Below are 27449 nucleotides of genomic sequence, written 5' to 3'. Positions count from 1 at the left end.
TTTTTTTTTCCTTCAGTAAGCTTTCTTTTAACTAGCAACTGTGTGTTCTGCTAGGCTGATAAGACAGTGGAATGTTTTTCTAACTACTGAGGTTTCAAGGTTACACCTTCACTCCGCCGGCTCAGACACTATGGGGAGATCTCTGACCCCCCCGTGGGAGGCTGAGTTAGACAGACAGCAAAATTGGCCAAAGATATTCCATTCCATATATCTACATAAGCTCAAAGGAAGGACAGAGATCTGAGAAGACAGTTTCCTCCTTCTTCTTCGCCTCTCTTCCGTCCATGGCCGGCGTCCGGGGAGGACTCTGCTCATCCATCACCGTCGACCCTTAGGCTCGAGCTCTCCTGACCCTCATAACTCTCCGCTTTCTCCAGCAGCAGCTCCGGGATTCCTCGGGACTCTTCCCGGTTCAGGGGAGTGCTGTGGGAGTTGCTGGGGGTGGGGGGAGGCGAGAGGCTTTTGCCCATATCTGAATATATCTGTATATAATTGTATATATTTTCTTGTATGATTCATTAGTGTTTTAATTAAAGCTGTGTAGTTTAGTTTTCAATCCAGCTAAGTCTCTCTCTTTTTCTCTCTCTCCTTCCCTGCCTGGGTGGGGGGGGGAGGGGATCGAGAGCATTGTTGTCGGACCTGAGTCAAATGGTGACATCCTCCTAATGCACCCCAAGATACCATTGGCCTTCTTGGCCACAAAGGCACATTGTTGTCCCATGGATAACTTGTTGTCTACCAGGTCCTTCTCCACAGAGCTGCTCTCTAGCAGATCACCTCCTAGCCTGTACTGGTGCATTTTGTTGTTCCTTCCCAGGTGCAGAACTCTACGTTTGCTGTTGTCGAACCTCATTATATTCCTCTTTGCCCAGCTCTCCAGCCTGTCCAAATCTTGCTGAATGGCCGCACAGCCTTCAGGTGAATCAGTCAATCCTCCCAGCTTCATGTCATCAGCAAACTTGCTGAGAAGACAGTCTGTCCCGTCATCAAGGTCGTTGATAAAGATGTTGAACAGGACTGAACCCAGCACTGATCCCTGAGGGACTCCACTAGTTACAGGTCTCTATCTGGGCTCTGCACCATTGATCACCACTCTTTGGGCCAACTCTTTGTTAGTAAACAGTAGGTCTAGCATGGCACTACCCCTGGTAGGCTCACTTAACAGCTGTAGCAGGAAGTTATCTTCCATACATTCCAGAAACCTCCTGGATTGCCCCCTTTCTGCTGTGTTGTACTTCCAGCAGACATCTGATAAGTTGAAGTCCCTCATGAGAACAAGGCCTAGTGAATGTGAGATATCTCTGAGTTGTTGAAAGAATGTCTCATCAGTGTCTTTATCCTGGTTGAGTGGTCTGTAGCAGACTTCCACTAGGATTTCAACCTCATTGGCCTTCCCCTTTATCCTTACCCATATACATTCTGTCTTGGTGTGTCTAACATTGAATTCTAGACAGTCAAAGCACTCAACATATAATGCCACCCCACCACCTCTCTTGCCTTGCCTGTTCCTTCTAAAGAGCCTGTAGCCATCCATTGCAGCACTTCAACCATGCGAATCATCCCACCATGTTTCCGCGATGGCAATTATATCATGGTCTCCCTGGTGCACAATAGCTTCTAACTCCTTTATTTCCCATGCTACGGGCATTGGCATATATACACTTGAGCTGCAGTACAGATATCCCGACCACTTGAGTGGTTACTAACCTATTATTGAACCCTGTGTTTTTGTTGTCACATTTACGCCCATTTCCCACCTTGAGTGGGATGGCAGACTGGCGGCCATCCTTAGGCTCATCTCTGGTGAGCCTGGTTTCATCCCCCTTCAAACCTAGTTTAAAGCCCTTTTGATGAGCCCTGCTAACTCGTGCCCCAGGATCCTTCTCCCCCTTCGGGTTAGGCTTCCCCCACCTATTGCCATGCCTGGTGTCCTGTAGGTCCATCTATGATCAATAAAGCCAAAGTCCTGTCGGCTGCACCAGTCCCAGAGCTGGGAGTTAATCTTCTGGCTTTTCCTGTTTATCCCCTCATCAATCCCTGCTACTGGTGGGATAGAGGAGAACAGCATCTGTACTCCCGATCCCCTAACCAAATGTCCCAGGGCCCTGAAGGCCTTCTTCATTGCCCCTAGACTTCTGGTAGCTAACACTGTCTACTTGGAATAACAGTAATGGGTAGTAATCAGAGGGCCGAAGTAGGGTAAGGAGTTTCTTCCGTGTATCCTTAACCCTGGCCCCAGGGAGGCAGCTGACCTCCCTAAGAAGTAGGTCCGGCCTGCATATAGGGCCTTCCGCTCCCTTTAGAAGTGAGTCACCTATGATAAGTACCCGCCTTTTTTTCTTAACTTTTTGATGCGAGGTACGGACTGACTTGGCCTCAATGACACCTCCAAATTTGGTGAACCATCATCCACATCACCATTTGGTTCTCCCTGCAGAGCATCATATCTATTTTGCAAAATCTTCAGTTTTCACAATGTTTTCTGAAACCATGAACTCTTACTATACAAGAAGGCAAAAAACAGATGAAAAAAAATTATTATGACAGTTTTATGATTATTGATCTTGCTGACAGTAAAAATGGGTTTTTAGCTGCTTATATATTTTCTTCTAGAAAGTTTGGTTCACAGGGGTTTTTTAGGGTCTTTTTGTTTGGGTTTTTTTGGTTAATTTTTTAGTTAATTTGTTAATTTTTTTTTTGTCAATTTTTTTTACGTTAATCTAGTGCCAAATAATTATTCACCAAAACAGGAAATAGAAATTTACTTTAAAAAGTGACAGTCTTTTAAAAAAAAATTTTCTTGCATACCTGGCTTGTTTGTCTACTTGTTTAAATGAAACAGGCAGACATGAGTGTTAGCATTATTCTTTCCTTAACTGTTCTGCTTCAGTTTCACACCTGGGGAAGACTGCATAGTTCCTCTCCTTTTCTGCTTTTCGTTCTATAAATCTTACATTTCTTTTTAAAGATAGAGCCTAAAGAAAACCTTTAATTTTGAAGCAATATTGTAAAGGTTTGAGCCAGGATTAAGCCAATTTTCCTCTTACTGATTTTTTTTTTCCCTTTATAGAGCTCTCTTTTAACTAGCAGAAAGTTTTCCAGTTAGTGGACTGATAACTCTGGAATGTTTATGCTATTGCTGAGATGCCAAGGCCACTGCTCTACTTGTTGAAACTGCAGCCTCTTCTGCTACAAGGAGGAGAAGAGTCGTATCTGCAGCCCTCCCGTAGGGAGGAGTGGGCTAGACAGACAGCAAAATTGACCAAAGTATTCCATTCCATATGTCTACGTAAGCTCAGTGTAAGGTCAGAGATCATGGAAGTCAACTTCCTTCCTGCTTCTTCTTCCCTTCTCTTTCGTCCATGGCTGGCATCTGGGGAGGACACCATCTATCCATCACCATTGATTTCTAGGCTCACGCATGCCTGACCCACATAACTCTACCCTCAGCTCCTGTCTGCTCTGCCTCTATCTCTGACAGCAGTCCAGGACATTTCAGAACTGCTCACAGCTAAGGAGAATGATGCAGGAGTTGCTGGGGGTGGGGGGAGGCAATAGGGTTTTGCACATTCTTGGACACATTTGTATATAATTATTACATATTTTCTTTTATCATTAGTATTTTATTAAAGCTGTCTAGTTTAGTTTTCAATCTGGAAAGTCTCTCTCTCTTCATTCTCTCTCTCCTTCTCTACCTGGGTGGGAGGGGGAGGGGATCAAGAGCATTATTGTCTCTGGTTCAATTGCTGATTCTCAATCAAACCATGACAACAATTTATTGGTGCCCAATGTGAGGCTTGATCTTAAGCCCAGGCTATAAATTCTCACTAATTGGTGAATGTAAAAAATTCTACCTCTGATGGGAGGAATCCCTCAGATAGCTATGGGCAATGCTTCTGCTGAATATACTGATGGATTGAAAACTGAACAGACACTTTCTGCAATGTTTCTGATGGACCTTTTCCCAACATGCAATTGTATATGTGGTATGCAGCCAGGATAATACTGCTCTGTGTAGCTGCTCTTGTTATTGGTTTATGGTTTATCAACAAGACTATAGTCAAAGCCATAATCTATCATGTGATAAGGTATTTAGTGCTCACAGGGTTTTTGATACTGTTGTATAGGGTGGCACTGTATAGTAAGGATTTTTATGTGAACAGAAAGATCTATGTTGGTAAAGGCAGGGTCAGCTTTACCTCTCCGTTTTCTCCCAGGCTGAATCTCCCAGCTTTTGATCTAAATGGCATTGCTTCAGTAGTATAAACACTCACTGCTGAATGTTTATAATGTACTGCGGATATGTAGAGTGATCACAATCCACTTCCTCACAGGCAAGGTTGCTGCCACCACTGCTGCTGCTGCTAAGACTAAGGCCACTCTGTCACCGTTTGACTCAGTTTGACAACAATGCTCTCGATCCCCTCCCCCTCCCACCCAGGTAGGGAAGGAGAGAGAGAAAAAAAGAGAGAGAGACTTGGCTAGATTGAAAACTGAACCGTGCAGCTTTAATTAGAATACTAATATGTGATATGAGAGTATATATGTATATATATATGTGATTATACAAAGGTGTGGGTAGAAGCCTCTTGCCTCCCCCCACCCCCAGCAACTCCCACAGCACTTCCCTCAGACGAGACAATTTCGAGGAATCCCGAAGCTGCCCCTGGAGAAAGGCAGAGAGTTACGAGGGTCAGGAGGGCTTGAGGTCGATGGGCAGATGGTGTTTTCCCAGACGCCGGCCACGAACAAAAAAGAAAGAGAGAGAGAGAGAGAGAGAAGAAGGAAGGCAGACAGAGAGGCGAAGCGAAGTGGCGAGAGAGCGAAGCAGGAAGGAAGGAAGTTTTCTTCTGTCATCTCCGACCTTCCCCCGAGCCCACAGAAGAAGTCAGGAGTGAGGAAGACATCACCTTGATTGAAGAAGATTGGGTTAAAGATCAGTTAAGGAAACTGGACATCTTCAAATCCATGGGCCCTGATGGGATGCACCCATGTGTGCTGAGGGAGCTGGCAGAAGTCATCGCTAGACTGCTCTCCATCATCTTTGAAAAGTCCTGGAAAATGAGAGAGGTGCCTGAGGACTGGACGAAAGCTAATGTCACTCCAGTCTTCAAGAAAGGCAAGAAACAGGACCTGGGTAACTACAGACCGGTGAGCCTGACCTCCATCCCTGGAAAGATGATGGAGTAGCTTATTCTGGGAGTCATCTCTAAGCACATGGAAGAAAAGAAGGTTATCAGGAGTAGCCAGCATGGATTAATCAAGGGGAAATTATGTCTAACTAATCTGATAGCCTTCTATGATGTTGTGACAGAATGGATAGATGCTGGGACAACAGTGGATGTTGTCTTCCTTGACTTCAGTAAGGCTTTTGACATGAAGCTGGGAGGATTGGCTGATACCCCTGAAAGCTGTGTGGCCATTCAGCAAGATCTAGACAGACTGGAGAGCTGGGCAAAGATGAACCTAATGAGGTTCAACAAGAATAAGTATAGAGTCCTGCACTTGGGGAGAAAAAACACCATGCACCAATATAGATTAGGGGTTGACCTGCTAGAAAGCAGCCCCATGGAGAAGGACCTTGGGGTCCTGGTGGACAAGAGTTATCCATGTGTGGAGAATGGCCCATCTTCCCCCCCCACAAAAGACTAGTGAGGTTGTCAGTCCACGACACAATGGAACAGCTATGTGCCCTTGTGGCCAAGAGAGCCAGTAGCACCTTGGGATGTATTAAGAACAGTGTGGCCAGTAGGTCAAGGGAGGTTCTCCTCCCCCTCTATTCTGCCCTTGGAAGACCACATCTGGAGTATTGTGTCCAGTTCTGGGCTCCCCAGTTCAAGAGGGATAGGGATATACTGGAAATAGTCCAACAGAGAGCTACAAGGATGATTAAGGGACTGGAACATCTGTCATACGAGGAAAGGCTAAGAGACCTGGGGCTGTTTAGTAATGAGAAGACTAAGAGGGGACTTTTTTAATGTCTACAAATATCTGAAGGGTGGATGTCAAGAATGGGCCAGTCCCTTTTCAGTGGTGCCCTGTGATAGGATGAGGGGAAATGGCACCAAGTTACAACACAGGAAGTCCTACCTCAACATGAGGAAGAAGAACTTCTTTACTGAGGGATTATGTTTCCTTTGCAAAGGCATTTCAAATCTCCGTGCTCTGGCTCAGGAGAATTGCTCTGGCTGTATGGGGCAGCAACACTTGTCTTCAAGTCAAAATGGAAAGTAATTTGGTTTAGGTAACTAACAGGGCTCCAGTCTTAACTCTCTATCAATTTTGCTGTGGTGAAAATCCCCCACTTTCAGTATGAGAACTTCCTGCTTGTGCATTAGAAATCACAGCTTCTCTCCAGCACAGCTTAAAAATAGCTTTATTATTTACCTGTGGTAGGACTTCTCCTTTGTGATCCTACTCTTAGGTGGGACCTGAACCCAGCCCAGCAAAAGCTCTGGCTTCATGTTGATGGAAAAGTTCTCATCCTTTGTGCCTCTATTATAGAATAAAGTTTAGAACTAAGCTAAGTTACACAAAGAAATAACAGCAGGATGACATCAGGGAAGAAACAACCCTCTTTGGATTTGTTATTATTTATTTCTATCACTTCCTATGGAATCTGAGGGTTCCCCATCAGCTCACTGCCTCTCACATCTTTTTTGGATGCTGTATAAATGTGATGTCCTGTAAGTGACTATTCCTGGAGGAGATGATCCTTTTTTCTTTGCAGTGATGAGCTGGACTGAACCCCAGTGTGGTGAAAGCTAAAGGACCTTAAACTCCAAAGAGGTGCTCATGTCCAGCAGCAGAGCATCCCACTAGAATGAAGGACATGGAGCTCCTGGAGAAAGTCCAGAGGAGGCCACAAAGGTGATCTGAGGGCCAGAGCAGCTCTGCTGTGAGAACAAGCTGAGAGTGTTGGGGCTGTTCAGCCTGGAGAAGAGGAGGCTCTGGGGAGACCTTAGAGCATCTTCCAGTGCCTGAAGGGGCTACAGGAAAGGGAAGGACATTGGACAAGGGCAGGGAGTGAAAGGACAAGGGGTAATGGATTAAAACTGGAAGAGGGGAGATTTAGGTTAGACATTAGGAAGAAATTCTTTAGTATGAGGGTGGTGAGACACTGGCCCAGGTTGCCTAGGGAAATTGTAGCTGCCCCATTGTGGTGGGTTAAGACATGAACTCCAGGGTGAGAAGCAATGGAATAATTTATTATGAGAAAACACTCCCTTATATACTTTTACAGTGGGAACTGAGAATAAGCAACTGGGGTACAGAGAGTGTAAACAGCACTCACACCTGCTTCTTGGCACATACACAGACCTTGGGTTCCCAGGATGTAGCCAATCACACACCGAGCACATGATAAACTGTGTTCTGATTTTTGTCAACATTCACAATGCTGCTCACAGCAAGCCCTGGCCCTTAGCTGGCCTCATATTGTTTTGTCTACTTCTTTACAGATAGAGAAGGACCCTTTTTCTTTTCCCATGGCTATTCTCCACACCACATCCCTGGAAGTGTTCAAGGCCAGATTGGGTGGGGCTTTGAGCAACCTTGTCTAGTTGGACATGTCCCTGTCCATGCATGGGGATTGGAAATAGATGATCTTTAAGGTCCCTTCCAACTCAAACCATTCTATGATTACACATGAAAAAGCTTGCATGTGTATTAGTAGAGGTAGCCTTCTGCAGTCGTTATACATTTGTATATGGACACACTTTTTCAACTAGCTGCCCCTAATCTGAAAACATAGGCACTGTGTCTCCTAGAAGGTATATTATTCCACCAAATATTTTGGCTGGAAGAAACTGTCTAGCAAGTGTACCCTTCTATTTCTTCCCATGTAAAAGGTTTGTTCTTTGCTCTCAAAGAATAGGTTTAACAAAATAGTAAATAATCATGATGAATTGCATACAAATATTCAAATACATTCAAAGACATAAATCAATATGAAAATATGGAATCCACATCCCTCAGTTGGTAATTACATTCTGACTGAAAATGTCCCAAACCAGACTTGGTAAAAGATGGGGGTGCCTGAGTTTAGGGTCCCAGCAACAGACCACCAAAAAATCTTGGAGTAGCTGCACCAGTCCTACTTGAGAAGGCAGAGGAAAGCAATGTGTCTCAGTGCACAATGTTCTTCTCTGGAGAGGAAACAGGATGCAGGAACACCTGCAGCACAAGAAGAGACAACTAACAGACAAAGCCAAAGCACACCAGCCAGAAAGTAGTGCTCTTAGGAGCCATTTTATACCGAGCACCATGGGAAGGAATATTGTGATTGGTCCAATTGGGTCACCTGTCCTATCCTCCCCATAGGCACAGCTGCTCCCCTCCATTGTAATTGCTACATCAATGGGCTTGGAGCAGTTGGTGGTGCTATTGGCAGTATCAGGTTAGTATAACCATAAGCAATTTTTATGCTGGTACTCTCAAACCAGGACACAAATGTATGCTTTACAACCATTATATAACTCTTGAGTGTGGTATTGCTCTAATAAGATCAATAAAGAATTACATATACTGTGAGCTTTATAACTAAAAGTGGAATATATCATTTTTTTCTTTTTGAGGCAAATAGGTCTGTGTGTACTTTCAGTGAAATTATTCTAGCCCGATGAATGGGTTTTCCTTAACAAGATGTCAGTCAATGGCCAATATCATGTATTTCTCTACCAGACTTGGCTAATGCAAGCTTCATTTCCTTTTATAGCTGTTTTGCTTCTGCAGGAACAGTTAAATACATTTTAAATAGGTATATTTTGCTTTTAAAGTATTTACATCAAAGTAACACTGGTTCATAAAACCTCTTTGTCCTTTCTATAACATGCAGCCTCAGTGTATTTCACCTGTATTTCTTCACAATGGCAAATTATTCTTTCAACCTATGATATTATTTTGGCTGGTAGTTCTTACTCCTTTCTTGGTCAACTTCTATCCTGCAATTCAATTCCCTCCTCCACTTCACCTTATTGCTACATTGAAATAGTTTGAGTTCTTGCACTTTCCTTAAGGCAGAAATTCCCTAAATGCTGAATATAATAGATTCCTTTTTTTTTACTTTGAAAAGTCTCACTTTCAACAAGTATTGAATCTGCAGATCTCCTACTTTCTAAATGTATGATAGAGAAGAACCAAAAGAATTAAGTGGAGTTATTTTTACTGGAGTGGTGTCATGGTTTAACCCTAGCCAGCAACTAAGCACCACCCAACCCCTGATTCTATCCTCCTGGATGGGACAGGAGACAGAATCAGAAGAGTAAAAGTGAGAACACTCATGGGTTGAGATAAAGACAGTTTAATAGGTAAAGCAAACCAAGGAATGAATTCACTACTTCCCATTTGCAGGTTCAGCCATCTCCAGGAAAGCAGGGCTCCATCACATGTAACCGTTATTCGGGAAGACAAACATCATCACTCCGTATGTTCCCCCTTTGTCACAGTTTGACTCAGGATCAACAACAATGCTCTCGATCCCCTCCCACTCAGGTAGGGAAGGAGAGAGATAATGAGGAGAGAGATGCTCTGTATTGAAAACTAAACTACACAGCTTTAATTAAACACTAATGATAAAAGAAAATATATACAATTATATACAAATGTATTCAGGTACGTGCAAACCCCTATTGCCTCCCCCCACCCCCAGCAACTCCCACAGCACTCTCCTTAGCTGCGAACAGTCCCAGAGCTGCCAGAGAGAGCACAGAGTTATGAGGGTCAGGAGAGCTCGAGCCTAGGGGTCGACGGTGATGGATGGACAGAGTCCTCCCTGGATGCCAGCCATGGATGGAAGAGAAAGGAAGTAAAAGAAGGAAGGAAGTTGTCTTCTGTGATCTCTGACCTTCCTCTGAGCTTACGTAGATATATGGAATGGAATATCTCTGGCCAATTTTGCTGTCTGTCTAATTCAGCCTTCTACGGGGGTGGGTCATAGATCTCCCCGTAGTGCCTGAGCCAGTAGAGCAAAGACATGACCTTGAAGTCCCAGCAGTTAGAAAAACATTCCAGCATTTGTTATCATTCCAAGCTGGAACACTTTGCTACTAGTTAAAAGAAAGCTTACTGAAGGAAAAAAATCAGTAAAAGTGGCTTCATCCTGGCTCAAACCAGGACACCCTTCCTTCTTCCCACAGCTTTATATGCTGAGCATGACATCATATGGTATGGAATATTCCTTTGGTCAGTTTGGGTCAGCTGTACTGGCTGTGTCCCCTCCCAACTTCTTGTGCACCCTCAGCCTACTCACTGGAGGAGTGGTATGAGAAGCAAAGAGGCCTTGACTCTATGTAAGCACTGCTCAGCAATAACAGAAACATCCCTGTGTTATCAACACTGTTTTCTGCAGAAATCCAAAACAGAGCCCCATACCAGCTGCTATGGAGAAAATTAACACCATTCCAGCCAAAACCAGCACAAGTGTTCAGTAAGGAATATCTGAATCTCAGAACTGAGAATTGGAAATTGCCTGGTATTCAGAAGCAGATCAAGTTCTTTAAGTAAACAAAACAATTAAACTGAAGTGAGATCCTAATGAAAATTTATTAGCTAAGGTCTTTAAACAAGCAGCAGCAATGAACTATGTAACAGTTGCTTTGTGGAATGTATATGTAAGCACATAATAATTCTTTAAGAGGAACTTATCTCTGAGAACAGAATGCAAGGCTACTACGAGATAAAGAGACACAGGATGCCTCAAGACTGCAGCAAGGAAGTAAAAGGCTAGAGTTCATTAAAAGGACACTGCGATGAAGAGGAATGAATGAAGTAAATGACCACCAGATGTCTCTGAAGCCCACCAAGAGATCACAGTGCGTATGAGGGAGTGGGTGGTAACCTATGACAATGAGTTCTCGAAAGATAATTAATATGCTAACCATTTCTTGGGCACCTTATGAATATGTATATATGTTTTGCATATAAGGTGTATAACTAACCCTTTACGGCACACACATTAGGAGGAGCGATCCCCTGAGCGTCCAGCGCTGCAATAGAGAATACCTACTTAATAGTCGCTATGACTGTTGTGTCCTGATTTCGGCTTTTCATGGCATCTTTTCTGGCACCTGAGATGGGACCGGCTCTGCTTGATTGCAGGACCCGCTGAGAACAGGACTCCCTAGGGTACCCCCAGGATTTCCTGGAGGGACTCCTCACCTCAGTCGGATCACTGCAGTAGCAGACAAGGACTGTCTAAAGGAATAAGGTATTCTTAAAAAATTTCTGGGTTTCTATTCTGGAATCTGGGATCGGTCATCAGGGGGTTCCCATAAGTCGTAGGAGACGTCCTATGTGGGGCACTGTGTACCAGGCTACAAATGCCCGAGAATATACGTTAGGTTTGGGTACAAAACTTGTATAAGCATTTGTACTTCTGGTTTCGTGCACGCTTGCTGGGAGTGGTGTACTCTGGTATTTGATACGTGGGTACGGGCATGGGTTGAGCTACGGACTTCTGCAATAACGTACTCTGAGGCGGTATTGATTTATTTGCTTTATCTTATTGATTTATCGTAAGGAACTTGTCCTGGTTTGAGCCAGGGCAAGTGTTGCAGAATGGCTTGAGCAGCAGGGCCATGGGCCCTTGCTATCTCCTCGAGAGGCCTTGAGAGTGTAACACAAATAGCAGCTGTACAAGCAATCTCTTTTTTAGCCTAACACAAGTATAAACAATCTCTCTGCTAGCTTAAACCAACTCAAGGACAAGGTAGAGAAGTAGAATAATAGAAAACAAGGAAGAACCCTGGAACTCAGTGTGTATGTTACTATCCAGTAAAATCACTGCAAGTAGTTACTATCCAGTGAAATCACTACAAGTAGTTACTATCCAATGAAATCACTACAAGTAGTTACTATCCAATGAATTCACTACAAGTAGGTTTGGAAAAGGGTATAAAAGTAACACTGTGTATTCAATAAATCGAAGCTTGCTTTATCAATCACATTGATTCTGGACTGCTTGCTTCCCTCGCCGCCGGCGGGCAAGGTGAATTTTCTCTTTGCTGATTTTTTTTTCCTTTCAGTGAACTTTTTTTTGGCAGTACCAGTGGACTGATAACAAACAAGGACATTTCTGAAGCTCATGTCTGCAGCCTCCCCGCCCCCCCCTCATGGGGGAGCAGACTAGACTGAAGGCAGGATCAGCAAATCAGAAGAATATTTTCTCTATTTGGCTTTCAGTATAAGTTAAGACATCACGGAAGTCAAGACTTTGGTTTCCTTTTTAGCTTTCTTTTTCTGCTTACTGTCGCTTCTATCGCCCTCTCTTTGGCTCGCTCTATTTTTTTTCCATTTTTCTTCACAGCCGACATCCGAGGACCCCGTCTGTGTGCCTGGCCACTCCCCCCTTCAGCCGGGAGTCTGTGAAAGTCACTGGGGGAGGAGGGAGGGGATCGGGTGTTGCACGTCCCTTTATAAATATATATATATATTCCCCTATCACTAATAATTAAAATCAATTTCTTTCACTTTTCAACCCAGAAAGCCTCCCTCTCTTTTTTTTTTAATCCCTCTTTCCCTATCTTGGGGGAAAGGGGGGGATCAAGAGCATTATTGTTATTGAATTGACTGCCAACTTGGAGCTAAACCGTGACAGAACTCTTTTCTCAAAATGTATTTGGATTTGACGCTTGTGTGAATGGACTGAGTAACTGAGATGTGGCACAGCTGTGAAGCAAGTGGGGCGTTCCAAGCTGTGGTTCCATTATCCTGTGAGGGGTGCAGCCAGAGACAAAGTGACTGCGTGACTGCAGGGTCTTAGGACCCCATGACTGTGGGGTCATTGTTGATTAGTTTGGGGGTTTTTTGTGGATTTATATACACATTAACATCCCGTGTGTTGCCTTAGTGAAAGTTTAAAATGGGGGGAAGGCTAAGTAGTGAGATTCTGAGAAAGAGCCCCCTAGGATGTATCCTAGCACACTGGAGAGATGTAGGGGGACCGTCATGTGGGAATGTGAACAGGAAGACATTAATCAAGTGCTGTAATCAGTGGTGGCCTTTGTACAAACTAGAGGATGGTGACCTTTAACAGATCTTTGTATTATAACACTATATTACAGCTAATGTTGTATAAGCAAAGATTTTGTTAATGTAATAATAGGAGCTACTGGCCAACAGAAAAGACATTATTTTTAAAACCCCTCAAATTTAAATTAGGAAAGCAGGCTGGGATACATTGATTCTTATATTTGCCAAATTCCCCCAAACCATTGTTGGGTCAGGACTTATTGGAACAATTGGGAGCAGTAACAGTTTTTAAGCAGGGAACCATGGAATTAAAGATAAAAGAGAACCAATTAATTGAGATTTTAAGTGTAGCCCTAATGTATTCTGAAAGGTCTGCTGCACCAGTGCCTGAAATAGAGGAAATTATTAATCAGGTATATCCAGGAGTATGGGCTGTGGGGACCCCAGGGAGGGCAAATAATGCCCTTCCCATAATAATAGAGCTCAAGGAAGGAGTAAGCCTGGTAAACAAAGGCAAGATCCCTTGAAATTAGAAGATCGTAAAGGGATAGAAGGCCCGATTAACAACTTTTTACAGCATGGACTGTTAGTGGAATGTGAATGAGTATAGCACCTCCATATTACCGGTGAAGAAGCCGGATGGGACTTATCGAGTGGTACAAGATTTAAGGGGAGTAAATAAGATTGTTAAAGACTTACACCATGTGGTGGCTAATCCCTATACCTCACTTACTAAATTGAGAAATAATCAGGTATTGTTTACAGTACTGGATTTGAAAGGTGTTCTTCTATTTGCCTTGAGTGCAATAGCATCCATGGTTAAATCCACCCCTTGGTCACGAGCCCATCTGTATGTTGCATCTCTGCCCTGATGACCTGAAGTGTCATGGGCCCATCGAGCCAGAAAGAGTTCGCCTTATGTTCCCAGTCTAAGTCAATTTGGAACACTTGAGCAGCCTCATCTGCTTGCTGGTTGTGTCGATGTTCCTCAGTGGCTCGACTCAGAGGTACATGTGCATCTACATGATGCTCTTTTACCACCTGTTTATCCGAGTTGCAATGTCTTTCCACAGATCAGCCACCCAAATTGGCTTACCCTGTCGCTGCCAGTTGTTCTGCTGCCACTGCTTTAGCCCACCCCACAAGGCATTTGCTGCCATCCATGAGTCAGTGTAGACACAGAGTCTCGGCCACCCCTCTCGCTTGACAGTGTCCAAAGCCAACTGGATGGCTTTTACCACTGCAAACTGACTCAGTTCCCCTTCTCCTTCAGCTGCTTGTGCAACTAGTCATGTAGGACTCCACACGTCAGCTTTTCACTTCAGCCAGTTCTCTACAAGATGACAGGAGCCATTGGTGAAAAGAGCAAATTGTTTCTCAGTCTCTGGTAGATGATCATGCGGTAGAGCTTCTTGAGCCAGTCTCACCACTTCTTGTGGTGGCATTCCAAAGTGTGTGCCTTCAGGCCAGTTTGTAATTGCTTCTACAAAACCTGGACGATTAGGCCTTCCTATTCGAGCTCACTGGATAATTAAAGCAGTCCATTTACTCCAAGTCACATCGGTGGCACAAAGGATAAGAGAAAGGTTACTCTGGAACACGAAGCTCAGTACTGGTAATCTGGGTGCCAGGAGGAGCTGTGCTTCAGTGCCAATCACTTCCAAAGTGGCTCTAACTCCTTCGTATGCTGCAAGTTTCTCCTTTTCAGTTGTCGTGTGGTTGGCCTCGAAACCTCTGTAGCTTCAGCTCCAGATTCCCAAAGGTCGAACTTGATTCTACCCTAAGTGCTTTCTGCCAGAGGCTCCAGTTAGGACCGTCGTACCCGGCTGCGGTGTAGAGCACATTTTTGATGTCTGGCCCTGTTCGAACTGGTCCAAGGGCCATTGCCTGCACAATCTCCTTTTTAATCTGCTCAAAAGCTTTCTGTTGGTCAGGACCCCATTTAAAGTCACTCTTCTTTCAGGTCACCTCATAGAGAGGTGTTCACAATTTCACTGTAACCTGGAATATGCATTCTCCAGAAACCAACAATCTTGGGAAATCAATTAGCACAAGAACATGAAAACGTGGACCCTCCCTCCAGAGACGGAAATCCTTCTGCAGTATGTGGATGACCTATTAATAGCAACTGAAACAAAACCTGACTGTATTCAATGGTCTATTAGTTTGTTGAATTTTTTGGGACTAAATGGGTATCAAGTTTCTCAACAGAAAGCTCAGATGGTGCACCAACAAGTAACCTACCTTGGATACAAACTGTCTGGAGGACAACGAGAATTAGGAAAAGAATGAAAGGAAACTATCTGCAGAACCTCCCTCCCCTGTTCTGGTTTGAGCCAGGATGAAGCCCTTTTTCCTTTTACTAATGTTTTTTTCCTTCAGCAAGCTCTGTTTTAACTAGCAGCAAGTTTTCCCGCTAGTGGACTGATAACACTGGAATGGTTATGCTGCTGCTGAGACTCCAAGGTTGCTTCTTTGCTTTGGTGCCTAAGATGCTGCTGGGAGCAGCCCATAGGGAGGGTGGACTAGACGGACGGCAAAATTGACCCAAGATCTATGACCCCCCTGTAGCAGGCTGAATTAGACAGACAGTAAAATTGGCCAAAGATATTCCATTCCATATATCTACGTAAGCTCGGTGTAAGGTCAGAGATCATGGAAGACAACTTCCTTCCTGCTTCTTCTTCCCTTCTTTTCCATCCATGGCCAGTGTCCAGGGAGGACTCTGTCTATCCATCACCATCGACCCTAACACGTCCCAGATTTAATAACCCAGGAAGGTTAGAACTGGGCCCCCTTGCTTTCTAAGCTCTTGCTGCAATAGAGGAGCCTAGGTGCGGCTGGATCCAGTCCTGTACATGTCACAACTCAGACTGGGCAGCCCAGGGAGATTAGGACTGAACCCCCTTGCTTTCTAGACTTCCTTCAGAGAGGAGCCTAGGTGCGGCTGGGCTCAAAATCCTTCTCTCAGACCTGGTCTTTTCCCAGAGAGAGTAAATGTATGACGGTCCGAGTAAAAGCTCGACCATCCAATATCCCTTGATCAGCTTAAGGTGCAGCGACACACAAGGTCTGCTTATAACAAATAAAGACATTTATTACACTAGTAGGAGTTAATACTGAACAACCTAAAGAAAACCACCTGCATATATATATTAAATAAGGAAAAGGGGATGAGAAGAAAAAGGTGAGAGGGGGGAGAAAGAGAGAGAGAAAGAGGACAGGAAAATCACCAGTCCTGGATCCAGCATCGTTGGTCCAGCCAACGGGGGAGGGTCGCTGTTGATGGTCAGTGTTGATGAAACTCCCAAAAGCCCACCATTGCAGCCCCCTATTTTATAGGCCTAGAATCTTGATTTCACAATGAGTACGTGTGTGACTGAGCCATACATGTGTGAGCAGCTGGAGTGGACCTCCTTCCCCCTCTGCCCCTCGATCATTGTCGTCATTATCTCATCTATGCAGGCCATTACTGCAGTTTCCATCCTTCCAGGCAGGCCTTTTAGGATGCATATGAGCAGGGGCTACAACAGGGTTTCGATACCATTTCCCAAAGTAGATCCGGAGGGCTGGTCCCTCACAGACTCCTAGGCTTGTGTGTTCCTGACCCTCATAACTCTGCGCTCTCTCCGGAGGTAGCAGTCTGGGACTCTACCCTCAGCTCTTGTCTGCTCTGCCACTATCTCCAGCAGTGCTCTGGGACATTTCAGGACAGCTCAGAGCTCAGGAGAGTGCCGTGGGAGTTGCTGAGGGTGGGGAGGAGCCAATAGGGGTTTGCACATTCATGAACATATTTGTATATAATTGTACGTATTTTATTTTGTCATTAGTGTTTAATTAAAGCTGTCTAGTTTAGTTTTCAATCCGGGAAGTCTCTCTCCTTGTTATCACTCTCCTTTCCCTACCAGGGGGAGGGGATTGAGAGCATTATTGTCGCTGGTTTAATCGCTGATCCTGAGTCAAACTGTGACAACAATTTATTGGCGCCCAATGCGAGGCTCGATCTTAAGCCCAGGCTATAAATTCTCACCAATTGGTAAATGTTTAAAATTGCTTGTCTGATGGGAGGAATCCCTCAGATAGCAATGGGCAATGCTTCTGCTGAATATACTGACGGGTTGAAAACTGAACAGACACTTTCTGCAATGTATCTGATGGACCTGTTTCCTGACATGCAATCGTATATGTGGTATGCAGCCGGGATAATATTGCTCTGTGTAGCTGCTCTTGTTATTGTTTTATGGTTTATCGACAGGATTATAGCCATAATCAACCGTGTAATTTCCTGTGTAGTGTTCACATGGGTTTTGATACTGATCTGTATGGTGACACTGTATGTATACAGTATAAATCCTCCTGTGAGCAGAAAGGTCTATGTTGCTACTTGCAGTAGCAAGTTCAGTTTTACCTCTACTTTATCTCTCAGGTTGAATCTCCCAGCTCTTGATCAAAATAGCATTGTTTCAGTAGGGATGCTTCTGCTGTATGTTTATAATGTGTTGTGGATTTGTGGAGCAAGATGTTCCACTCACTGCCACTCCCCCACAGGAAGCAAGGCTGCTGCCACCGCTACTGCTGCTGCAAAGACCAAGGCCACTCAATCCAAACAAACAAAAGTTAAAGTTATTCCTGTGACCAAGAGCAAAGCAAAGAAACAGCCATCTGAGACCACAAGAACACATTTAACAATAGAGGACTCTGATTTTAAAAAGCTGTTAAAAGACCTAATCAAAGGAAACCAGGAAGAGAGGGATGGAGAAGATTCTTCTAAAATAGATAAAGGAGCAGGCCCTTGTCAAGCAGATAACAACAATGATCTTGTCCAACCTTTCTCTCTAAAGGAACTGTGCCTCAAGAGAAAGGACTTTACCTGCAATGCAGCTGTCGCGGGCCGGTACCAAGAGCTACCGGCTGTCAGGATATTTTCGCGACTCCCCCCCCCAATGTGGAGAGGTTTATAAATGAGCCCTGAGTGTGGGATCGTTTCTTAGAGGGTAGATTAAAGTACCCCACCCCTACCACGCTCAGAAATTGTTACTGAGACCAATGTTTAGTTTGTAAATTAATCAGTTTATTAAGGGATAACACACACTAAGGGATCAAGGTTCAGGAGAGGTGCAAACCAATGGAGTGAAAGGGTAGGAGTTGAGCCCTGTAAGAAGGTAAAAGTATGTGTGTGTGTGCGTGTGTGCCTGTATATTTACCTTCCTTCCTTAATTTGATCGTCCGAAGTGCTGGCAGGCTCAATTGGAGATCTGCAAGGGGGCCGGCGTCCCAGTAACCGGGGTGACCCCTTCCTGCTACTGGCGGGCAAGGCTCCGGTCCCGTGGCAAGTGGCAGACGCAGGCTGGGCTGGCTTCTTTGGTCCGATTCGGTCCGGGCCAGGCAGGCAGAGTTCCAGGGAGCGGGCACGACCCCCGCGGGGCGAGCACAGGCGGCGCCCCCCTTTCTCCGTTCCTTCGAGCGCGGGAGTGGCGTCCAAGCAGGTCCAGGTGCTGCAGCGGGGTCTGTCCAAAGCAGGCAGAGAGGGCGAGCAGAGTCCTAAAAACCCCCGCAGATTTTTCTCTTTCTTCTTTTTTATAGACCAAAGACCATTATTCCAAAAGATACCATTGTCTGAATTAGCCAATCACTATTGGCCATGTATATTTACGTTTTTAATCTATTGTTTTTTCTTCTGCCAGTCATCATAACCTTTATGTTGTTCCTTTGCTATGCACCTGTCTCGCAGGGCAAGAGGCCTGCTCATTCTGTCCTTGAGTGAAGGCGTCACTCCTGTTTTGCTGGCTTGAAAGGCATCTTTTGTTTAGTCTTATGTGGGGTAAAGAAGATAGGGCGTTCCCCACAGCAGCTGAGCCACTTCTTTGGTTGCTCAGGTTCTTTGATGGTGGGGCTGAAATCCGTGATGTGGATGACAGAGAAGTCAAGCAGTTGGGATCCCTGGCCAGAGATGCTGGTATTGATAGAGCACTTGGTAGTAAGACAGGAACTACCACCCCATGGAGCCGACATACACCCAATAAATTTCACCTGAAATGTGGGGACAACACAAAAGAAAGATCACAAGTTTTATTATGCTCACTTTGCTGCTAGCAGATAGAGCAGCAAGGTAGGCCAAAAAGATGTTAATCGGACTTGGTGGGGCGTTGCTCATGGCTAACAGGGTACTTGTGGTTTGATCCAATCATTTCATATGTCCCCAGGTAATGTCAGTGGTCTGTACACAACTCCTCTTGCAGGTCCATTGCTGTTGTAGGGTCAACATCTGCATCTGTGGAACTGGATTTTGCATGTTGCTTTTTCAGCTCATTGTATGGTTTCACAAGTTTCACTGGTAACCATTTGGGACCTGTTGGAAGTAGAACACAAGCATACCCTTTCCCCCAAGTTGTTAGTTTTACAGGTCCTTGCCATTGACCCAAGGAAAAAGGATCCTTATACCACACCCTTAGGGGAATGACTAAAAAACTGAGATCCCTGAAAATGGTGTTGGACATGTTAAAAATTCTAGCGTGGGGTTGTGATTTAAAAAATCTAAGGTGTAAGTAGCATTGTCTAATTGTTCCTGAGGAGACATGTTCCCCCTTCTTTATTTAAATAACATTGCCTTTAGAGTGGCATGTGCACACTTGACAATGGCCTGACCAGTTGGGGAATTTGGAATGCCAGTCGTATGGCGCATGCCCCACTGTTGCAAAAACAGAAAAACAGAAGCAGAGGTATAGGTGGGCCATTGTCCATTTTGATTTAAACAGGAACACCTATCACCACAAAGCAATGGGTCCAGTGCCAGGTAACATTTCATGCCTGTTCCCCTGTATGGGCAGTAGCTACAAGAAAACCAGAAAAGGTGTCAATAGAAACATGTATATATTTCAACCTGCCAAAAGAATTAATATGGGAAACATAAGACTGCAAAATACCGTTAGGCTGAAGGCCACGAGGATTAACACAAAGCATCGATGTAGCTGGAATCACAGACTGACAGTCAGGACATGACTAAACTATTTATTTACCTTGCAACCTGGTAAGCTGAAACGTTTTTTGTAAGGCTGCAACATTCTGGTGAAAAAAAAAAAGAAAAATAATGAGAAGCAGTGGCAGAATCAAATTGTACAGTAGCTATGGTATGTGAATCCGCAACAGCATTTCCTTCTGTCAAGAGCCCAGGCAGCTTAGTGTGAGAACGAATATGCATGATAAAAATAGGATGAGAGTGAGACTCCAACTCTGTCTGCAAGGTCAGGAAAATGGTAAACAGATGGTAGTTATAAATTTCTTTAACATAAGAAAAAGGCAAACGTGATTGACATAACAACATAATGAGAATCAGAAATTATATTAAGAGGTTCAGAAAAAAGTTTCAAAGCGGTCAAAACTGCCTTAAGTTCCACAATTTGGGCTGAGCCGGTACCAAGTTCAACCTTTGTCACTGGCCGTTTTCCAGCCGTGCAACAACAGCTTTGTGTGATTTGCCTGATCCATAAAGCAAAACCGGAGAAAATATATGATAACAAATGGTGGAATGTTTTTCTAACTGCTGGGTCTTCAAGGTCACACCTTTACTCTGCTGGCTCAGACACTACAGTGAGATCTATGACCCCCCTGTAGGAGGCTGAGTTAGACATATGTCCTGGTTTTAGCCAGGATTAAGCCAATTTTTCTTTTCACTGATTTTTTTTTCCTTCAGTAAGCTTTCTTGTAACTAGCAACTGTGTGTTCTGCTAGGCTGATAAGACAGTGGAATGTTTTTCTAACTACTGAGGCTTCAAGGTTACACCTTCACTCCGCCGGCTCAGACACTATGGGGAGATCTCTGACCCCCCCGTGGGAGGCTGAGTTAGACAGACAGCAAAATTGGCCAAAGATATTCCATTCCATATATCTACGTAGGCTCAGAGGAAGGACAGAGATCTTAGAAGACAGCTTCCTCCTTCTTCTCGCCGCTCTCTCTTCCGTCCATGGCCGGCGTCCGGGGAGGACTCTGCTCATCCATCACCGCCGACCCTTAGGCTCGAGCTCTCCTGACCCTCATAACTCTCCGCTTTCTCCAGCAGCGGCTCCGGGATTCCTCGGGACTCTTCCCAGTTCAGGGGAGTGCTGTGGGAGTTGCTGGGGGTGGGGGGAGGCGAGAGGCTTTTGCCCATATCTGAATATATCTGTATATAATTGTATATATTTTCTTGTGTGATTCATTAGTGTTTTAATTAAAGTTGTGTAGTTTAGTTTTCAATCCAGCCAAGTCTCTCTCCTTTTCTCTCTCTCCTTCCCTGACTGGGTGGGGGGGGAGGGGATCGAGAGCATTGTTGTCGGACCTGAGTCAAACGGTGACAACAATTTAATTGGCGCCCAACGTGGGGCTTGATTTTAAGCCCAGATTACACATTTTCATCAATTGGGAGTGTCCAAAATTCCATCTCTGAGGGGAGGAGTCCCTCAGATAGCAATGAGCAATAATTCTGCTGAGTGTTCTGACGGATTGAAAACTGAACAGACACTTGCTGCAATGAATCTATTGGATCTTTTTCCAAACCTGCAATTGTACATGTGGTATGTAGCCGAGGGCATTCTGCACTTTGTAGCTGCTCTTGTGATTCATTTGTGGTTTATTGACAGAACTGTAGCCATGGTCAACCGTATCATTACCAGCCTAGTGATCCTAGGGATGATGATACTGTTCTCTATGGGGTCACTGTATGTGTACAGTTACACTGCTAGTCCTACTGGTACAACTCCTAAAGTGAATAGAACGGTCCATGTTGATAACAGCAATAGCTGGTTCAATTTTACCTCTCCATATTCTCTCAAGCTGAATCTCCCAGCTCTTGATGTGAATAGCATGGTTGCAGTGGGGATGTTTTTGCTGAATGTTTATAATATATTGTGGATGCGTAGGACCAGATGTTGTTCTGCTCACTGCCACTCCCCCACAGGCAATGTTGCTGCCACTGCTGCTGCCAACACCACTGCTGCCAATACCACCACTCCTGCTGCTACAAAAACAACTGCTTCTACAAAGAAAAAGCCTGATCCATCGCGAACCAAGCTAGTTAACCCTGTGACTAGGAGCAAGGCAAAGACAAAAGCAGCAGAAAGTGAGGGTGAGGAAGAAGAGGATCCTAATACAGATGATGGAGCAGGTACCTCTCAGACAGATAAAAAACCAGACCACTCTCAGACAGATAAAAAACCAAGCCACTCTCAAGCAAATAAAAGAACAGCAGGTCCTCCTCAATCAGATGACGACGATGACCTTGCCCACCCTTTCTCTATGAAAGAACTGCGCCTCATGAGAAAGGACCTCACCCGCATTGATGGTGAGGGAATCCTTCCTTGGCTGCTCCGATGCTTTGATAGTGGTGCTGAGACCTACAATGTGGATGAGAGAGAAGCCAAGCAGTTGGGATCCCTGGCCAGAGATGCTGGTATTGACAGAGCACTTAGTAGTAAGACAGGAACTACTACCCTGTGGGACCGACTTCTTTCAGCTGTGAGAGAGAGATATCCCCACAAGGGTGACATCGGATGGCGCCGAAGCAGAACGCCCACTCTCGAGAAAGCCATCACCTACTTGAGAGAGATTGCTGTGCGAGAAGTGATCTATAATAACGATGGAATCACAGATCCTGATGATGTTGAGTGTGACACACAAATGTTCCGGAAGTTTGTTCAGGCTGTACCAGCAGCGCATGCCCATATATTCTCCTTCATGGGATGTTTTGAAGGTTACGAAAGACCAACTGTACGTGAAGTAACTGTCAAAGCACGACAGTATGGAGACATCCTCTCTGATTCCCTTTACTTCCAAACCTCAGCCGTTAAGAAAATGGTTGACAGGAAGTATAAGATGCCAAATGGAAGTAAACTCCAGACTCTTCCTAGAGACAACTGGTCACGTGTTGCAGCCATTAAGAAGAGACGTCCTGCTACGAGACAGCAGCAAGGAAGACAGGACTCACTGCGACGCCACCTGTGGTCTCTCTTGAAAAATCATTTTAGAGAGGACATGAGAGTCTGGGACAAGAAACCCACTGATATGCTCCAGTTACGTGTGCAAGAGCTTCTAAACAGAACAAAGCCAGGAGATGGTTCTTCCAAGAGGAAGGTTGCACCAGTCAACAACCAGGATGGTTCATCGAGCTCTAGTGCTCAACCCTAGGGATGCCCTGCCTCCAGCCAGGAGGAGGAGAGGGACAACCGAGTTTATTGGACTGTGTGGATTCGGTGGCCTGGCACATTAGAACCACAAAGATATAAAGCTTTGGTGGATACTGGTGCACAGTGCACTCTAATGCCATCGAATCATAAAGGGACAAACCCTGTCACTATCTCTGGAGTGACAGGAGGTTCTCAACAACTGACTGTTGTGGAGGCCGGTGTGAGCCTCACTGGTAAGGAGTGGCAAACGCACCCTATAGTGACTGGCCCAGGTGCTCCGTGCATCCTTGGCATAGACTATCTTAGGAAAGGATACTTCCGTGACCCGAAAGGGTACCGGTGGGCCTTTGGTATAGCAGCTGTAGAGACTGAGGACACTGAACAGCTGCGTACTTTGTCTGGCCTTTCAGATGACCCTTCTGTAGTAGGGTTGCTGGAGGTTGAAGACCAACAGGTGCCAATTGCCACTTCAACAGTGCATAGACGACAGTATCGCACCAACAGAGACTCTGTGATCCCCATTCATAAGCTGATTCGGCAATTGGAAAGCCAAGGTGTGATTAGCAGGACACATTCACCCTTCAATAGTCCTATCTGGCCAGTGCGAAAGCCTGATGGCGAGTGGAGGCTAACAGTGGACTATCGTGGCCTGAATGAGGTGACACCACCACTTAGTGCTGCTGTACCGGACATGCTAGAGCTTCAGTATGAGTTGGAGTCAAAAGCAGCTAGGTGGTATGCCACTATTGACATTACTCATGCATTCTTCTCTATTCCCATAGCACCAGAGTGCAGGCCACAGTTTGCTTTCACCTGGAGGGGAGTCCAGTACACCTGGAATCGACTGCCCCAGGGGTGGAAACACAGCTCAACCATTTGCCATGGACTGATCCATGCTGCACTGGAGAAGGGTGAAGCTCCAGAACACCTGCAGTACATTGATGACATCATTGTGTGGGGTGACACATCAGAAGAAGTTTTTGAGAAAGGTAAAAAGATCATCCAAATTCTTCTGGATGCTGGTTTTGCTGTAAAAAGAAGCAAGGTCAAGGGACCTTCGCGAGAGATCCAGTTCCTGGGAATCAAGTGGCAAGATGGTCGTCGCCAGATCCCAATGGATGTGATTAACAAAGTAACAGCTATGGCCCCACCATCAACTAAAAAGGACACTCAAACCTTTTTAGGGACTGTTGGTTTCTGGAGAATGCATATTCCATGTTACAGTGAAATTGTGAAACCTCTCTATGAGGTGACCAGAAAGAAGAATGATTTCAAATGGGGTCCTGACCAACTGAGAGCTTTTGAGCAGATCAAGAAGGAGATTGCGCAGGCAATGGCCCTTGGACCGGTTCGAACAGGGCCGGACATCAAGAACGTGCTCTACACTGCAGCCGGACACAATGGTCCCAACTGGAGCCTCTGGCAGAAAGCACCAGGGGAAACTCGAGGTCGACCCCTGGGATTCTGGAGCCGGAGCTACAGAGGTTCCGAGGCCAACTACACAACAACTGAGAAGGAGATACTTGCAGCATATGAAGGAGTTAGAGCCGCTTCAGAAGTGATTGGCACTGAAGCACAGCTCTTTCTGGCGCCCAGGCTACCAGTGCTGAGATTCATGTTCGAGAATAACCTTTCTCCTGTCCATCATGCCACCGATGTGACTTGGAGAAACAATTTGCTCTTTTCACCGATGGCTCCTGTCGTCTTGTAGGGAACCACCGGAAGTGGAAAGCTGCCGTGTGGAGTCCTACACGACTGGTTGCACAAGCAGCTGAAGGAGAAGGTGAATCAAGTCAGTTTGCAGAGGTAAAAGCCATCCAGCTGGCTTTGGACATTGCTGAGCGAGAGAGGTGGCCGAGACTCTACCTCTACACTGACTCGTGGATGGCAGCAAATGCCTTGTGGGGTTGGCTAAAACAGTGGCAGCAGAATAACTGGCAGCGAAAGGGTAAACCTATTTGGGTTGCTGACCTGTGGAAAGACATTGCAGCTCGGATAGAAAAACTGGAGGTAAAAGTGCGTCATGTGGATGCACACGTGCCTCTGAGTCGAGCCACTGAGGAACACCGACACAACCAACGAGCAGATGAGGCTGCCCAAGTGTTCCAAGTAGACTTAGACTGGGAACACAAGGGTGAGCTTTTTCTGGCTCGGTGGGCCCATGATGCTTCAGGTCATCAGGGCAGAGATGCAACATACAAATGGGCTCGTGACCGAGGGGTGGACTTAACCATGGACACTATTGCACAGGTGATCCATGACTGTGAGACATGTGCTGCAATTAAGCAGGCAAAACGGTTGAAACCTTTGTGGTATGAGGGGAGGTGGTCAAAGTACAGATTTGGAGAGGCCTGGCAAATTGACTACATCACACTTCCTCAGAGCCGCCAGGGTAAGCGTTATGTGCTTACAATGGTGGAAACAAGTACAGGATGGTTGGAGACATATCCTGTGCCTCATGCCACAGCCAGGAATACTATTCTGGGTCTTGAGAAGAAAATTTTGTGGAGACATGGTACTCCAGAGAGAATTGAGTCAGACAATGGGACTCATTTCAAAAACAGTCTTGTCACTGACTGGGCTAAAGAGCATGGTATTGAATGGATCTACCATATCCCATACTATGCACAGGCCTCAGGGAAAGTTGAAAGGTACAATGGTCTGTTGAAGGCTCCCCTAAAGGCAATGGGTGGTGGAACTTTCAAAAACTGGGATAAAAATTTGGCAAAGGCCACCTGGTTAGTTAATACCAGGGGATCCATCAATCGGGCTGGTCCTGCCCAGTCAGACCTTTTGCATACTACAGATGGGGATAAAGTCCCTGTGGTATGTGAAAGAAACCTGCTGGGTAAAAGTGTTTGGGTCTATCCTGCTTCAGGCAAAGGTAAACCTGTCAGGGGTATTGCTTTTGCTCAGGGACCTGGACATACCTGGTGTGTGATGATGGAGGATGGTGAAGTACAATATGTACCTCAAGGTAATCTGACTTTGGGAGAGAATCCTTAATTTGACAGCTGGTAAAGTATAGAGCCTGTATGTAATATATGGTATAGAATAAGGGGTGGAATGTCCTGGTTTTAGCCAGGATTAAGCCAATTTTTCTTTTCACTGATTTTTTTTTCCTTCAGTAAGCTTTCTTGTAACTAGCAACTGTGTGTTCTGCTAGGCTGATAAGACAGTGGAATGTTTTTCTAACTACTGAGGCTTCAAGGTTACACCTTCACTCCGCCGGCTCAGACACTATGGGGAGATCTCTGACCCCCCCGTGGGAGGCTGAGTTAGACAGACAGCAAAATTGGCCAAAGATATTCCATTCCATATATCTACGTAGGCTCAGAGGAAGGACAGAGATCTTAGAAGACAGCTTCCTCCTTCTTCTCGCCGCTCTCTCTTCCGTCCATGGCCGGCGTCCGGGGAGGACTCTGCTCATCCATCACCGCCGACCCTTAGGCTCGAGCTCTCCTGACCCTCATAACTCTCCGCTTTCTCCAGCAGCGGCTCCGGGATTTCTCGGGACTCTTCCCAGTTCAGGGGAGTGCTGTGGGAGTTGCTGGGGGTGGGGGGAGGCGAGAGGCTTTTGCCCATATCTGAATATATCTGTATATAATTGTATATATTTTCTTGTGTGATTCATTAGTGTTTTAATTAAAGTTGTGTAGTTTAGTTTTCAATCCAGCCAAGTCTCTCTCCTTTTCTCTCTCTCCTTCCCTGACTGGGTGGGGGGGGAGGGGATCGAGAGCATTGTTGTCGGACCTGAGTCAAACGGTGACAACATATATCAATTTTCTTAGCAGGCTCACATAGTCTCTCAAAAGAGATTGAAAATGCTCTGTCAGATGTCCTGGTTTGAGCCAGGATGAAGCCAATTTTCCTTTTACTGATTTTCTTTTTCCTTCAGTAAGCTTTCTTTTAACTAGTCACTGAGCCTTCCGACTAAGGCTGATAAGAGAGGAATGTTTTTCTAACTGCTGGGTCTTCAAGGTTGCATCTTTACTCTGCCGGCTCAGACATTACAGGGAGATCTATGACCCCCCCGTAGGAGGCTGAGCTAGACAGACAGCAAAACTGGCCAGAGATATTTCATTCAATATATCTATGTAAGCTCAGAGGAAGGTCATAGAATCATAGAATCATAGAATCCTAGGGGTTGGAAGGGACCTCGAAAGATCATCTAGTCCAACCCCCCTGCCAGAGCAGGGTCACCTAGAGTACATCACACAGGAAGGCATCCAGGCGGGTTTTGAATGTCTCCAGCGAAGGAGACTCCACAACCTCTCTGGGCAGCCTGTTCCAGTGCTCTGTCACTCTTACAGTAAAAAAAT

General features: G+C 45.3%; 1 long non-coding RNA gene across 1 annotated transcript; it reads left to right on the top strand.

Moving 5' to 3' along the window:
- On the top strand, window positions 1-26802 carry LOC127395227 (uncharacterized). Its single transcript, XR_007891761.1, has 2 exons — window positions 1-91; window positions 26331-26802. It is a non-coding gene; the product is annotated as an uncharacterized LOC127395227 (long non-coding RNA).
- The last annotated feature ends 647 nt before the right edge of the window (window positions 26803-27449 follow it).

This window comes from Apus apus, chromosome W (assembly GCF_020740795.1).
Source record: "Apus apus isolate bApuApu2 chromosome W, bApuApu2.pri.cur, whole genome shotgun sequence".
In the NCBI taxonomy this organism is placed as follows: domain Eukaryota; kingdom Metazoa; phylum Chordata; class Aves; order Apodiformes; family Apodidae; genus Apus; species Apus apus.
Note: the sequence above shows the minus strand (reverse complement) of the source record. Positions and strands in the feature narration are given on the sequence as shown.